We start from the raw sequence: 5,799 nt of genomic DNA on the forward strand, positions 1-5,799 counted from the left end.
CTCCTCGGGTCGCCGGAGATCCCCTTCGCCGCCCGCTTGCTCCGACGCTTCCCCGAGCCATCCGACACCACCAAACGACACGCTGTGAGCCCCGCCGCCTTTCCCCCTATTCTCCCTCACTCGTTCGTCCCCTAGTCGTACTTGCCACCACACCCGTGAGCTCCCCGCCGCCATCCATGACGCCGCCAAGCCCAGAGCTCGATTCACCCGAAGCCGAGCACGTCTGCGTGCTCAGCAGCCCCCCAGAAAGCGAACGCCACCACCCAAGCCTCCCGCCGTGCACCCTAGCCTCGTCCCACTCGAGCCCGTGGCTCCGGCCGCCGCCAAGCTCCCCGCCGACGGTGTTACCAGCCACCCCGCGACCAACGGCCTACGCGGTTGGATGCGGCGCACCTTCAGCTACCCGTAGATGCAAACTACGCGCAAAACCGAGCCCCGTAGCGGGTTTCGGGCAAACTTCCACCGCCGATCTGGTCGTCGCCGGCCTAAGTCCGACGATGATGACATGGCGACGTTATTAGCGGCTAATCCCCCAATTAGCAGCCTAGCAGACACTAACAGCGGGCCCCACCACAGTGTCAAACCCCAGTCAGCACTGGATTTGACCGTGGGTTAGTCCTTGTGTCAATGACATGCGGGTCCCACCAGTCAGGTTTGACCCTGGTCAATTCGGCTGACCTGCTGATGCAGTAGCGACACAATCCTGATGTCATTAATGATTTTCTGGATTTAAAATAATCCATAAAATTCTAGAAAATAGCCAAAACTTCAAAAATTCATATAAATTCAACCGTAGCTCAGATTGAAATAATTTATATATGAAAAATGGTCAGAAAAATCCAATCTATCCATCTGTACCATTTTCATGCATGTTAGAAGAACTTATGGCTGCTGTTTAGGACAAACTAAGTGAATGGCATTTGAATTTTAACATATGGGGTTTGAATTTGAACCTAGGATTCAAACCAACTTCATTTAATATGGTTGCTAGTTGCATTAGTTCAATCAACAACATATTGACATGTCATGAGCATGCATCATATTGTTGCATTGCATTGATTGTGTTTCTTGCTTGTTTGCCGGTATTGTGCCCTCTCAGTAAACGTGGTTCCGACGATGAGTTCGATGACACCGATGAAGAGCTATACTATCTTCAGAAGTGCCAGGCAAGCAAAACACCCTTGTTCATTCCGATACAATCCCACTCTCTCGCTCCTACTCTCTTTTACTGCATTAGGACAACAACGATTCATCTGTTACTTGCTGCGGTAGTTGAACCCACTAGCATGAGTAGGAGTTGTTTGAGCCCTGATGTGCCTACTCATTCATGCTTGTTTGTCATGCCTATTACTGCTTAGAGTTAAGTCAGGTCTGATTCATCAGGGATGAATTGGAACAGTGATGAACATGTCCTACTGTGTGGGAGCTAAGTGTGTGAACACGATTTGGTAAAGGTAGCGGTGAGAGGCCATGTAGGAGTACATGGTGGGTTGTCTCATTGAAACCGTTCTTAGGAACTGAGTTTTGTGTTTGTGATCCATGAACAGCTACTACCACGCATTGGGCCCGAAACCAATGGACCCCCTCGACTTATTAACAGCCCTTGTCCTCTGTCCAGGAGTTGCAACTAGTTTCTGGTGTTTGTAGGATATGTGTTGGTGGCCGTGCGTAGCGCTGACCCTAGTGGTGGGCTATGATGCGGTAGATACACCGTGGCACGGTGTACCGGGCGCCCGTTTGGTGTCTCGGGAACCCTGCACACATCATTTGGGGCTGTGAGCGAAACTCTGGCCAGATCTCCTCGCGGATGGAACCCGAATAGGCGATAAACCTGGACTTCGGACTTGTGTGGTTAGTCAGGTCGTGGCCGACTCCCTCGCTAGGCTTCCGCTTGAAGGTTGCCGAGATACATGACGTGTACATGGTGGTAAGTGGCGAGAGCGTGTGTGAAGAAGTACACCCCTGCAGGGTTATAAATGATCTATTCGAATAGCCGTGTCCGTGGTAAAGGACTTCTGGGTTGCCTATAACAGTTCATAGACAAGTGAAAGTCGATACTCTAAAACTCGCAAGATAAGTGTGAGTGCTATGGATGGCCTTCTCGTAGGGAGACGGGAGCAGATCCATAGTGGTGTATTGAATGGTGAATATGTGGACTCGTGTGCGCCACCTCAAAGAGTTGCTTGCAGTCGTAGTTCAGGTTAGCCACTGAGTCAAAGCTGGCTTGCTGCAGTTAAACTCCACCACGCCCCTTTGTTGATACCGATGCATATGTAGCTAGTTCTGATGTAAGTCTTGCTGAGTACTTCTGTACTCACGTTTGCTTAATTTATGTTTTGCAGAGAGACTTCGGTCTCGCTAGTGGTTCCGCGTGGACTTCGACGTTTAGCTTGATACCTCAGCTACGATATTGTGCCCTCGGCAGGATCTGGTAGATAGTCAGGCTTCTTAGCCTTTTCCATTTGTAGATGTCTGTACTCAGACATGTTAAGCTTCCGCATGTGTTTGATTTGTATGCTATGATTGTTGGGTCATGAGACCCATGTTTGTAGTATCTCGCTCCTTGGAGCCTAATGAATAAATACTTAAGTTGTAGAGTTATGTTGTGATGCCATGTTGTATTTACACATATCGAGCATATTGTGTGTATGATTGAAATGCTTGGTATGTGTGGGATCCGACAATCTAGTTGTTTATCCTTGGCAGCCTCTCTTATGGCGAAATGTAGTCTAGTGCTTCCAAGAGCCATAGTAGTCCGCTACAGCCCGGTTCACCGGAGTCCTGTTAGCCCAGCACTACTGCTCAGGACACTTGACTGGCCGGCATGTGTTTCGCTTCGTTCTTGTGTCTGTCCCTTCGGGGAAATGTCACGCGGTGACATCCGGAGTCCTGCCTAGCCTGCTACAGCCCGGGTTCCCGGAGTCCTGTTAGCCCAGTGCTACAGGCCGGATTCACATGCCGCTGACCAACATGCTCGATGTGATTCATGTATGCATGTCCCCATAGGTTAGTGCCGCTTTGGTTTCACGACTAGCCATGTCGGCCCGGTTTCTTTGTCATATGGATGCTAGCGACACTATCATATACGTGAGCCAAAAGGCGCAAATGGTCCCGGGCCATGGTAAGGCGACACCCGTGGGAATACCGTGCGTGAGGCCGCAAAGTGATATGAGGTGTTACCGGCTAGATCGATGTGACTTGGAATTGGGGTCCTGACAGCTTTGGTATCAGAGCCTGACTGCCTGTAGGATTACCAAGCCAAACTGGTCAAAGTTGAGTCTAGAAATGCTTTAGTTATATAAGGGAATTGATTGTGGGAGGGAACGTAAGGCTCTTTTTACTCCTTATACCCTATGTCCTTCTGATCTGAGTCAACCTCTTCCTTTCTACGGGGGTTAAGAACTAGGCTTCTCTTCTGTCTCTCAGGATGACGTGTTACTAAATGGTAGTTGCCTAGGATTGTTGAGTTCAAGCCTCAATTCAGTTCCTACTACTTCCATATGTTCATAGCTGGCCTCAGAACCTTGATATTGTGATGTTAAGTGGATATGCCACCATTTTGAAGGATGTCTCAAATCTTTTTGAGCATTTACAGCCGTTATGCTGTCCGAGTCATCCCAGGTTTCTAAATAGTTCGATGCATTTGCAAGTTCCTTCCTCCCATTCTCGATGTTCCTTTGGGCCAGATTAACCACACCAATAGCCGACTTGAGCTACTCTATTGCCTCGACATATATGTTGGAGCTATTATTATGACCCTAGGTGTTTTAGGGAATCACCTAGTAATATAGCCATGTTTTGTGTTCCCGGTGTGATGATTCTGGCCACCATTCTGGAAAGCATCCCGTGATGCCATTTAGTAGTAGGTATTCTACTCCTGGGTTCTTGACCCAAAATTCACTCTACTTACCTCGTGCTGATAGTGTTGCTCGTATCTTTAGGATACTAGTAACCTTTGTGATAGTCTTCGAGGTCTGTGGTATATCATTCTTCCAAATACCATGAACCATCCTTGGCAGAAGTTATCTGAACCAAAAAATCACAATCAGAGTACTCTTGAGGAGTTCTCCATTCATAATTGTGACTCTGCCAGTCCTACCTCTCTGCATGGGTTATCCGAAAGAAACATGTTGAACTTGATTCGACATACTAATCTATGCATCCACAACTCAGAAAGTTATATGTTCCTTTGGGTTGTCCCCCTTCAGTTATATCCCGACCTCGTCCATCAATTGTTGGTCAAGAGTAGTTGTGCATTGGTGTTATCGATGCCTATTATTCTTGTGATCCGTCAAGCCATTCTATTTCGGAATGACTAGGAGAAACCAAATCCAGTACCTCATCCATATCTAGGATTGGGTCAAAGCAGTTGTATTCCGCAGATCAAAGTGCTAATCCAGTTTTTGTTCTGTTCTACCTTGGAGTGTTGCCTCCTTCTGTCAGAATTGTCATGAGAATTGCACCACCTCTTATGAACTCTTGATGCAGTGATATTTCTCTCCATCATTATTCATTCCTCGGTTCCATGTTGTTGCGACCGGAGTACTGACAAGTGAATCGTGATGTGTGAAATCAATACTCCTAGCAACTAGTTGCTTGGCAGTAAATGGAAAATATTCTCATTCTTAGCGTGTTGGTTATTGAATCCTCATTCTAAGATAGATTGTGCTACCTAGTCCTTATTTCCTGTGCACTCTTCGATCAATGAGTTAGGATTATTCAATCCCTTGCTTATTTGATCATATCGTCTTGCTCTGAAAAGCAAGATTGTTCTCGAGCTTAGTAACATATCGGTGGTTCGTGATTTTCCGAATATCTTCTCGGAAGTATTACCTGGCTGTCACCTGACCACTATGTTGAGTTCGTGTTCAAGTTGGTTTTCTTATAAATCACCCCTTCTCCAAGAATCTGTGTTGGATATCCCTGAGCTAGTGGGTTGAGCTAGACAACAACTTGGAGAATTGGAAGATAAAAGCTTGTCTGACTTAGTTCATGTTAAGGGATATGTTCCGTGTGTGTGTGTGTTGAAGAAAGATGATATCTCCATCAATTGGTCCTCGTGATCAGTTGTTGGATCAATTGCCTTGTCAAAACTTTGAATTGAGTATGGGCTATCGTCAAGTCAAATCAGAACCAACGATGTTCGTAATGTTGTCTTACCCGTGGTTGATCCCTCGAGCATACACCATTACATCTTGTGGTCTGACCAATACTATCATCGTGTTCACATGATGGTGGAAGTCTAGTGATATGGAAATTCCGATGAGTTGTTGCTGAGCCCATCAGCAGCATTTTGTCTCCACCATGATTCATGTTGAGCATCAACCTAGTGTTGGAAACTTTATAAGCAATGCCTTCGTGTTCCGTTCATGAAGCTTATGCTTGGATGGAAGAAGTGACTTCCTCGAATTCATGTGCATTTGGTGCAAGTTGCCGCCGTGAGTTCGAGAAAGATTGTTTTTGTTTCTCCTGGTACCATCCCAAGTCAGTTATGCATGTGTGAATGTATTCTATGGTTTGGTAGATTAATTACCTCCACTCCATATGTATTCCCTAGCACACCAAGCCACTGATTGACTTGTTCAAGGCAAAGATGTATATGCTTGGGATCTAATCCATGGACTTGCGTAAGACATCAAAATCCTTGATGATGGTTCCCCACCTGAACTCGATAGTGTTTTACTATAAGACTACTACGTGGTCATGCTCGTCTTGGATAGCGTGTCCACAGGTTTGTAGCAGAACCAGCTCATGTTTTGGAGCTTGCTATCGCAGTTCATTCCCCGAGAATCTCGCAAC

Source organism: Triticum urartu, chromosome 7, assembly GCF_003073215.2.
Source record: "Triticum urartu cultivar G1812 chromosome 7, Tu2.1, whole genome shotgun sequence".
NCBI lineage: Eukaryota > Viridiplantae > Streptophyta > Magnoliopsida > Poales > Poaceae > Triticum > Triticum urartu.